Below are 11,428 nucleotides of genomic sequence, written 5' to 3' on the forward strand. Positions count from 1 at the left end.
TTTGTTTTATTTTCATGATTCTACAAGGTGGATCAAAAAAGAACTTGAATTTTATGTCAAGGTGTGTGCTCTTTTCCTTAAGAGTTTCATAGTATCTGTCCTTTTATTTAGATCTTTAATCTATTTGGAGTTTATTTTTGTGTATGGTGTTAGGGAGCATTCTAATTTCATTCTCATTTTCATGAGAGGCTAGGGAACCTGCCTGGTGTCCTCCACAGTGGCTGCTCCCAATTTCCATTCCCAGCATCTGTATAGGAGAGTTCCCTTTGCTTTATACCCTCTCCAGCAATTATTGTTTGTAGAATTTCCATCTATGGCCATTCTGACTGGTGTGAGGTGATACCTCCTTGAAGTTTTGAGTTGCATTTCTCTCATATTTTGCGATGTTGACATCTTTACATGTGATTTTTAAAAATAGTGTGAGTTAAACTTACTTATTCAAATTGGCTTCTTGAATGCCTGCTCTGTTTTTAATGTTTTTCTGTTGTCCTCCCCTAGGACATTTCTTGAAGGCAGGTGTTTTTTACTTACTACCCTCAAGCCTAGTGAATATTAAGTACCCATGAGCAAAGGTTTCAAAGTTGTTGTCATGGGAAATGGCCACAAGGCAGCAGCATGTCTTTATGCCCCACCCTGGTTACTGGGGGAACCAGAGCCTCAGGGAAAGTCCTGTTCCTGGATTGTCAATTAGAGTGGAATGTGCTAGAAGAAACACCCAAGGCTTGCATCCCATTCCTTCTTCCTTCCTTCCGCCTCTGCCCTGGACGCATCCCAGTTCCTGCAGCAGCACTCCAGGGAGGGGGCTTTCATCATAGGTGGGGTGACCCTAAGGAAGGAAGCTGAAGGTGGTAACCCCATCACCTGGAGACATGAAGCCCAGGGGGCTTTGCAAAGCTCTTCCAGCCCAGAAGCTCCACATCCTTTGGGTGTAGTAGGTATAGTTTCACTGCACCTACTGCAGTGAAACTGCCAGGATCTGGAGGTTGTGGCTCCGTGCAGAGGGGAACAGAGACGCCAGTCCACGGGGAAGGGCTTATTGACTGGCACATCCTCCCAACCTCCCTCAGCCCCAAGACAGTTCATCCAAGAGACTCAAGCCTGCCCAGGCTTCAGGGATGTGGCAGCAGCCCAGGTCACTAAGGCCTGAAGGAAAGAGAGTCAGCATTCTCTTTTGGTAATTTGTATTTTGTGTTGGTGTAGATGTGACTTACAATGTTGTAGAGTGTGTTTGTGTTTTTGCTTCAGATGTACAGCAGCATGATTCACTCAGGCATAGCCATGTATATGTTCTTTTATTTTTAGATTTATTGCTTTATTTTATTTTATTTTATTTTATTTTTTATAAATTTATTTATTTTAGTTGGGGGCTAATTACTTTACAATATTGTGGTGGTTTTTGCCATACATTGACATGAATCAGCCATGGGTGTACATGTGTCCCCCATCCTGAACCCCCCTCCCTCTTCCCTCCCCATCCCATCTCTCAGGGTCATCCCAGTGCACTGGCTTTGAGTGCCCTGTTTCATGCATTGAACTTGGACTGGTGATCTATTTCACATATGATAATATACGTGTTTCAATGCTATTCACTCAAATCATCCCACCCTCGCCTTCTCCCACAGAGTCCAAAAGTCTGTTCTTCATATCTGTGTCTCTTTTGCTGTCTTCATTTAGGGTCATCGTTACCATCTTTCTAAATTCCATATGTATGCATTAATATACTGTATTTGTATTTTTCTTTCTGACTTACTTCACTCTGTATAATAGGCTCCAGTTTCATCCACCTCATTAGAACTGATTCAAATACGTTCTTTTTAATAACTGAGTAATAGTCTGTTGTGTATATGTGTACATTTTCTTTTTTCTGTTCTCTTCCCATATAGTTTATTATGCAGTGTTGAGTAGGGGTCCTTGTCCTATTGTGAGTTGTTGTTGATTATTTTATAAAGAGTCGTGTGTATATGTTCATCTCCAACTTCTCATTTCCTTTGCCCACCACCTTTCCCTTTTGGTAACCATAAGGCAGTTTGCTATGTTGTGAGGCTGTTTCTGTTTGGTAAAGAAGTTAATTTGTTCCCATTTTTAGAATCCACCTCCAAGAGTTATCCTATGATACTTGTCTTCCTTTGTCTTGCTTACGTCCCTTAGTATGATCATCTCTACTTCCTTCCTTGTTGCTGGCCGTGGCGTGATGTCACCCTCGTTATAGCTGAGGGATACTGGTCTGTGTGTGTGTACCCCACCGTGTTTGCCCATTCATCTGTCCTTACTCACTTAGGCTTCATCCGCGCCTTGGCTCTTGCACACAGTGCTGGCATGAACGTTGGGGTGCATCTGTCTTTTAAAATTATGGTTTTCTCTGGATCCGTACCCAGGAATGGGATTGCTGGGTCCTACAGTACTTCTCTGTTTAGTTTTTCATGACCCTTTGTCCTGTTCTCCTTTGTGGATTTACTGACTTTCATTCCCACCAACAGGGAGGAGGGTTCTTTTCCTCCATTACCTCTCCAGCATTTATTGTTGTGGATTTTCTATGCTGACCATTCTGACATGTGTGAGGTGATGCCACTTCTGATCCACAGTTCTCTAATATTTATAGATGCTGAGTATCTTTTCATGTGCTTCATGGCTATCTCTATGTCTTCTTTGGAGAAAGGTCCATTTAAATCTTGTGCCCCTATTTGACTGGGTTGTTTCTTTGATATCGAGGTGCATAAGCTGTTTGTATGTTTTGGAGAGAAATTCCTCATGTGTGTCTTTGCACATAGTAGTTCCATTATGAAGTTTGTCTTTTTTGTTGTGTTTGTGGTTTCCTCTGATGTGCCAGCGCTTTTAAGGGGAGTTAGGTCCCATTGATTTATTTATTTTTGTTTTATTTTTCATGATTCTAAGAGGTGGGTCAAAGAAAAACTTGCCGCATTTTATGTCAAAGTGTGTTCTGCTTTTTCCCTTAAGAGTTTCATATTATCTGTCCTTTTATTTAGGTCTTTAATCCATTTGGAGTTTATTTTTGTGTATGCTGTTAGGCAGTATGCTAATTTCATTCTCATGACCATTTCTTAAAAACCCTGCACACTGTTCTTCATAGTTCAGTTCAGTTCAGTCGTTCAGTCGGGTCCGACTCTGTGACCCCATGGACCAAAGCACGCTAGGCCTCCCTGTCCATCACCAACTCCCGGGGGTTACCCAAACTCATGTCCATCGAGTCAGTGATGCCATCCAACCATCTCATTCTCTGTCGTCCCCTTCTCTTCATGCCTTCAATCTTTCCCAGCATCAGGGTCTTTTCAAATGAGTCAACTCTTCGCAGGAGGTGGCCAAAGTATTGGAGTTTCAGCTTCAACATCAGTCCTTCCAATGAACACCCAGGACTGATCTCCTTTAGGATGGGCTGGTTGGATCTCCTTGAAGTCCAGGGGACTCTCAAGAGTCTTCTCCAACACCACAATTCAAAAGTATCAATTCTTCGGTGCTCAGCTTTCTTTATAGTCCAACTCTCACATCTACATGACTACTGAAAAAACCATACCCTTGACTAGATGGACCTTTGTTGGCAAAGTAACGTCTCTGCTTTTTAATATGCTATCTAGGTTGGTTATAGCTTTTCTTCCAAGGAGTAAGCATCTTTTAATTTCATGGCTGCTGTCACCATCTGCAGTGATTTTCACCTTTTCACTATCAGTGTGGGAGGGTTCCCTTTTCTTCACACTTTCTCCAGCATTTATTGTTTGTCAACTTTTGGACAGCGGTCATTGTGAACCATGTGAGGAAATACCTCATTATAGTTTTAATTTGCATGTCTAATATTTAGTGATGTTGACATCTTTTTGTGTGGTTCTTTTAAAGGGTGTGAGTTAAACTTACCTCTTGAAATTGGCCACTTGAACTCCTGCCCTGTTTTGAATTTTTTTTTTTCAGTGACACGTAGGCTATTTCTTGAAGGCAGGTATTTTTCACTTACAGCCCCTTGATCCTTGTGCATATTAAATACCCAGCAGCGCTGCTTTTCATGGTGTTGTTAAATTAAAAGGCCACAAGGGGGCAGCACTTCTTCCTGTCCCACTCTTCTTTTTTTCCCCTGTAATTTCCTTGTTATTTTAGGTTGGAATATTATTGATCTCTGATGTGTTTGTTTCAGTTGTACAGATACACGATTCAGTTATGGATAGGTGTTTATTTATTCTCTTTGGGTTCATTTTCCCGTATAGGTGATTACGGTGTGTTCATCAACTTTCTTATGCTCTTCAGTAGTTACTTTTTAATCATCTATTTGATGTATATTACTGTGTATATGTTAATTCCAAACTCTTAATTTCTCCCACTTGTTTCTGAAGGTTGGGGTCTCTGCAGAGGGCAAGAGACACTCCAGGTCCATTGTGGAGGCACACTGCCTGCACATGCTCCCAGTTCGCTCAGCCCCAGGACACTCCAGCCTTGGTACCCAAGCCAGTCAGGCTCCAGGGGTCTGACACCAGCCCAGGTCACTATGGCCTAGGGAAATAGAATCACCATTTCTTTTCCCATATTTTTCTGTTTTTACCCTATGATTTGAACTGGAGTATATAGGTAAATTACAATCTTGCGGGTTTTTTTTTTTCCTTTTCAATCTAATGCAGCTTGATTTTCTTGGTGACCAGAAGTTTCTTTTCTAAATCTATTAGGCTGTGTTTCTTTGGGAAAGAACTTAATTTGTATCCACTTTTAGATTATACCTAGAGGTGATACCATATGATACTTGTCTCTCCCTGTCTCCCTTACTTTGCTTGGAATGATCATCACTACTTTATTTCCTGTGGCCAGACTTAGCATTATTTCCTACTTCCTTATTGTTGAGAAATATTGCATTGTGTACATGTGCCCCATCTTCTGTTTCCATTCATCTGTAATTTCTACATTTAGCTTGCTTCCCAGACTTGACTATTGTACCTTGTTGGGCTGAGATTGCAGGGGTTCCCATGTCTTTTAAATTTTTTATTTTCTCTGGGTTCGTGCCCATGTGTGGGACTGCTGGGTCCTAAGGTACTTATGTTGCAGTGAAAAGTGAAAAAAGAGGAATTTGTTGCAGTAAAAAGAAAAAAAAAAAAGAAATGAGTTTTTCTCTTTCTGCTTCCTGAGAGCAAAGAAGATAAAGGGAACAGTGAGCAGACCTGAACATTCCTAGTTTTTTTTTTTTTTTTAACTTTAGCCACTCCTAATTCTGCATTTCTATAATTAAGTTTGCTTTCCTGCCCCCTAACTCTGCAGGAGCTAAACTTTGCACCTATTTAAAGTCTCCTCTATACTGGGAACAATTAAATCATACTGAGGATAATCAGTCTAATAACACTAGAAAGCTAGGCTGGGTGCCTTATGAACAATGCCAGTATATAGTTTCCCTAAAAAATAAGATTTGGTATGGGACAGACTAAGTCAGATGACAGGTATATACTGGGCTGCACATAATGGAAGTTCTTCAGTTCTTCCTGATGACCTTATTATCACTACCTATATTGCTTTCTATATTGCCTGTTTCAAAAGTGTTGCCCTGAGCCTATTATACAGAGTGAAGTAAGTCAGAAAGAGAAACATCAATACAGTATATTAACACATATGTATGAAATTTAGGAAGACAGTAATGATGACCCTATATGCAAGGCAGCAAAAGAGACACAGATGTAAAAACAGACTTCTGGACTCTGTGGGAGAAGGCGAGGGTGGGATGATTTGAGAGAATAGCATTGAAACATGTATATTATCATATGTAGAATAGATGACCAGTGCAAGTTCAATGCATGAAGCAGGGCACTCAAAGCTGGTGCTCTGGGACAACTCAGAGGGATGGGGGGAAGGGAAGGTGGGAAGGGGGTTCAGGATGGGGGAACACATGTGCACCCATGGCTGATTCATGTTGATGTATGGTAAAAACCACCACAATATTGTAAAGTAATTATACTCTAGTTAAAATAAATGAATTTTTAAAAATTAAAAAAAAAGTGCTGTCCCTTACATTACCAAGTGTGTGACAAAACCGTTATGTAATGCCCCCAGCTATGGTCAGATTCATGACCCTGAAGGGGCTCTTCATGACTGAACCTGCTGACCTTCAACACCCCTTGAAAGGAGTTCAGGGTGGAAATTAGGAATGAGGCACTCTGTGCTTCATCCAGCTGGGCATTTCGAATGATGTACTCTGTGTAGAAGTTAAATAAGCAGAGTGATAATAGACAGCCTTGATGTACTCCTTTCCCAATTTGGAACCAGTCTGTTGTTCCGTGTCCAGTTCTAACTGTTACTTCTTGACCTGCATACAGGTTTCTCAGGAGGCGGTCAGGTGGTCTGGAATCACATCTCTTGAAGAATTTTCCAGTTTGTTGTGATCCACATAGTCAAAGACTTTTGTGTAATCAATACAGCAGAAGTAGATGTTTTTCTGGAACTCTCTTACTTTTTTGATGATCTAACAGATGTTGGCCAGTTGATCTCTGGTTCCTCTGCCTTTTCTAAGTCCAGCTTGAACATCTGGAAGTTCATGGTTCATGTACTATTGAAGCCTGGCTTGGAGAATTTTGAGTATTACTTTGCTAGCATGTGAGATGAGTGCAGTTGTGCAGTAGTTTGAGCATTCTTTGGCATTGCCTTTCTTTGGGATTGGAAGGAAAACTGACCTTTTCCAGTCCTGTGGCCACTGCTGAGTTTTCCAAATTTGCTGCCATATTGAGTGCAGCACTTTCACAGCATCATCTTTTAGGATCTGAAATAACTCAACTGGAATTCCATCACCTCCACTAGCTTTGTTCGTAGTGATGCTTCCTAAGGCCCACTTGACTTCGTATTCCAGGATGTCTGGCTCTAGATGGGTGATCACACCATTGTGGTTATCTGGGTCATGATCTTTTTTGTATAGTTCTTCTGTGTATTCTTGCCACCTCTTTTATTTATTTATTTATTTTATTATTATTATTTTTAATAAATTTATTTATTTTAGTTGGGGGCCAATTACTTTACAATATTGTAGTAGTTTTTGCCATACATTGACATGAATCAGCCATGGGTTTACATGTGTTCCCCATCCTGAACCCCCCTCCCACCTCCCTCCCCATCCCATCCCTCTGGGTCATCCCATTGCCCCAGCCCTGAGCATTTGTCTCATGCATCGAACCTGGAATGGTGTTCTGTTTCACATATGATAATATACATGTTTCAATGCTATTGTCCCAGAACGTCCCACTCTCACCTTCTCCCTCAGAGTCCATAAGACTGTTCTATGCACCTGTGTCTCTTATTCTGTCTCGCATATAGGGTTATCGTTACCATCTTTCAAATTCCATATATATGCATTAGTATACTGTATTGGTGTTTCTCTTTCTGGCTTACTTCACTCTGTATAATGGGCTCCAGTTTCATCCATCTCAATAGAACCGATTCAAATGTATTTTTTTTAATTTGCCACCTCTTTTAATATCGTCTGCTTCTGTTAGGCCCATACCATTTCTGTCCTTTATCGGGCCCATCTTTGCATGAAATGTTCCCTTGGTATCTCTAATTTTCTTGAAGAGATCTCTAGTCTTTCCCATTCTGTTGTATTCCTCTATTTCTTTGCATTGATCGCTGAGGAAGGCTTCCTTATCTCTCCTTGCTATTCTTTGGAACTCTGCATTCAAATGGGATGCATTTGAATATTTACTTTTCTCCTTTGCCTTTAGTGTCTCTTCTTTTCTCAGCTGTTTGTAAGGCCTCCTCAGACAACCATTTTGCCTTTCTTTTCCTTGGGGATGGTCTTGATCACTGCCTCCTGTACAATGTCACGAACCTCCATCCATAGTTCTTCGGGTACTCTATCTATTCGATCTAATTCCTTGAATCTATTTCTCACCTCCACTGTATAATCATAAGGGATTTGATTTAGGTCGTATCTGAATGGTCTAGTGGTTTTCCCTACTTTCTTCAATTTAAGTCTGAATTTTGCAATAAGAAGTTCATGATCTGAGCCACAGTCAGCTTCCGGTCTTGTTTTTGCTGTCTTTATAGAGCTTCTCCATCTTTGGCTGCAAAGAATATAATCAATCTGATTTCGGTGTTGACCATCTGGTGATGTATGGTGACCATCTGTATCACCATACTCAGTGATGGTTTCAGTCTAATGCCTTTGCAAAATGTTTCCTCTTCAAGATTTATGAAAAGGACTTTAAGTTTCTAAATTTCAGAACATAATACTGAACAGAGTAAAAAAAGAATTGAAGCATTATACTGAGAAACCTGAGGACTTCATGAAGCTGTTAACAGAAAGGATTAGTTACACAGAACTGAGTAAACTGGTAAGCATGGTTGTAATTTTATGGTTTTATCTGAAAGAATTATTGGTTTAAATCTGTGTTTTCCAGGTGTAAGAAAAACTTCTTCAGTTCATTATGATTTGCAATAAATAGGTTGGTGGATTATGTCTTTTGGAACATTTATCTTTTTCTCTCTACTTGGTTGATCCTGCCAGTAACATATGCTTGTTTCAAAGATTAAGCTATGTATAAGTGTGTGTGGCAGTTTCAGTACAATGAAACTACAGATAGCTCATTAAGTTAGTTACGGCTCCTTTGACCACTCTATTATTATAAATGGATTATAGCTAGTTATACTAATCATTAATTAAATTTGTTCTTTGTCTTCAAATCATGCTTTGTGTTTCTGCTGCTCTATGTCGTTGTCTGCATTACTTATATCCTGTCTAATTTGTAAGATTGTTGTCTCTTACAGTAACCAGTGTGTAAATCAGGCCTCCGACAAAACTTCTATGACTAAACATTTTAGAAAAAATAATTGTAATAGTGTGGTTTTTGGTATGGGAAGAAGCAACGAGGGAAAGTGTCTCCTGGATTATAGTTAGACAGAATCCAGAGAATTTTAATTATTGATGGAAGCTGGTCCAAAACTTAACATCTGGAGTGAAAAAATCAAGAACTTTTTGAGTGAACTGGAATGAAGCTCCCAGTGCCTTGGGACCAACTTTGATCATGAAAGGTTTCCCAGTAATGGTCCTTCATGAGCTAGAGGGGAAGGCCTGAGAAATGGAATCAGCGATTGCAACCCTTCAGTGGAGCCAGTGTGCCCTGAGAGAGGGGAAGGCCATCTGCCTGGCAGTCCTTAGACTGCAGCCGCTCCAACCACTCCCTGTGGTGAACCTCGAGGAGACTCTGAGAAAGCAGGATGACAGGCCCCAGTTAGCTAAGATATATTAAAGAGATTGAATGAGCCCTGACTCTTGCATCTCCCCATGCATAGAAACGTGCTAAATTTCTTAAGTTGAGATGCTACTTCTTATGTTTAAAGTTAAATATTTCTAAGTCCACAGGTGTAAAGTAGGCACTTTTCCAAGAGGAACAAAGGAAGACGAGTCTCAACGTTTAAAAACACCAGCACCAACGGCAGGCACTCCCAGGAAGATCCATCTGACAAGCAAAACGGCTCCCCTTGTCCCACAGGATTGTGGGATGGACACTGAGACTGGGGATTTGTTACCAGGAAGGGTTAATTTTAAATTTATGCTGGATCTGCTTCTGTGACTTTAATCCTTTTTTGTCATTATAAATATACATAAAGGTCTTCTTCAGGGAAATAACCTAAGTTGCCCACCTGTGAAGGACTGTAAGGAAGTGAAACTAATACATTCCCCTGCCTGAGGCTCACCATTCTAGGGGACATTTGCAAGGATTGAATAGTCTTTTTTTCTTTATTTCCTCACCTGCCCCTCTCATCTCTGATCCATAAAAGAACCTGGCAACCAAGCCCTGACAAGATGGTTATCAAGGCGCTAGCCTGCCATCTTTTTGGTCAGCTGGCTCCTCTATTAAACTCTCTTCCTTGCCACAACCCCTCGTCTCTCAAATTCATTGGCCTGTCTTGCGGTGAGCAGAGCGAGCCAGGACTCAGTAACAGTTGTGCTGCAGTGTACATCTGGTGCTTGTGCCTTTTGATCGATGGTTTTCTCAGGATATAGGCCATGGTGTGAGGCTGTCAGATCCTAGTTTTGATCTCTCTGAGAGGTTTTTTTTCAGGCCTTCGGAGACTGTCCATTATGCTGACTGTTGCCGGTGTATATTCCCAGAAACAGTTTAGGGGTATTCTTTTTCCTCCAGGCTCCCGCCTGCCTTTATTGTTTGTAGATTTGTGATGATGGTGGTTATGACTGGTGGGATTTATTTCCCGTTGTCGTTTTGATTAGCATTCCGGCAGGAATTCGGGATCCTTAGCATCTTGTCCTGTTGTGGAGGTTTATTTTGTCTTTTTTTCTTTTTTCTTAAAGGGTGTCAGGACACTTTAACTTCGACAGTTGGGTTCCTGAAAGTCTGGTGTGTTTGGAATTTATTTGTCCCGTACACACCCCAGGACATTTCCTGAGGGCATCTGTCATTAACAGAATCCCAGCCCTTGTGAACTGAGGTGCCGGTGAACACGAGATACAGTTTTAGTTACAGAAATTGTCCACAAGGTGGCATCAGTGTTAAGTCCTACCTTTAGTTCCTGGGATAGCAGAGCCTTCAACACACGCCCAACTGCCGAAGGATACATCTGGGAAGATCTTGTTTTATACATTGTGAATATATATATATATATATATATTTACACCATTTACATCACACTTTTGATGCAGAAAAAAGAGAAAAAACTGCAACTCTGGGTTAGGACACCTCAGTCCTAAGTGAGGTTGGGTACCTTCTCACCCCACTTGCTTCCTAGGGCTGGGAGTGCCCCATTTTGGTTATGGTTGGGGCCATGAGAGCCTCCTTTGTGCCTCAGCTGATAAAGAAACTGCTTGCAATGCGGGAGACCTGGGTTCGATCCCTGGGCTGGGAAAATCCCCTGGAGAAGGGAAAGGCTACCCACTCCAGTATTCTGGCCGAGAGAATTCCATGAACTGTATAGTGCATGGGGTCGCAAAGAGTTGGACACGATTGAGTGACTTTCACTTTAGGGAAAGTTGTGGCAGAAATTGAAGAGGAACTAAAGAGCCTCTTGATGAAAGTGAAAGAGAGTGGAAAACCTGACTTAAAACTCAGCATTCAAAAAACTAAGATCATAGCATCTGGTCCCATCGCTTCATGGCAAATAGATGGGAAAACAGTGGAAACCCTGTCAGCCTTTATTTTCTTGGTCGTCTTCTTCACCTCCTGCCTTCAGTCTTTCCCAGCATCAGGGTCTTTTCCAATGAGGTGGCTCTTTGCATTAAGTGGCCAAAGTATTGGAGCTTCAGCTTCAGCATCAGTCCTGCTAATGAATATTCAGGGCTGATTTCCTTTAGGATTGACAGGTTTGATCTTGCAATCCAAGGGCCTCTCGAGTCTTTTCCGATACCACGGTTTGAAAGCATCAGTTCTTTGGCGCTCAGCCTTCTTTATGGTCCAGCTCTCACATCCATACATGACTACTGGAAAATCATTCTTTAATTATTAAATTTTGG

Source organism: Giraffa tippelskirchi, chromosome 6, assembly GCF_054371585.1.
Source record: "Giraffa tippelskirchi isolate mGirTip1 chromosome 6, T2T-mGirTip1v1.2.pri, whole genome shotgun sequence".
Lineage (NCBI taxonomy): Eukaryota > Metazoa > Chordata > Mammalia > Artiodactyla > Giraffidae > Giraffa > Giraffa tippelskirchi.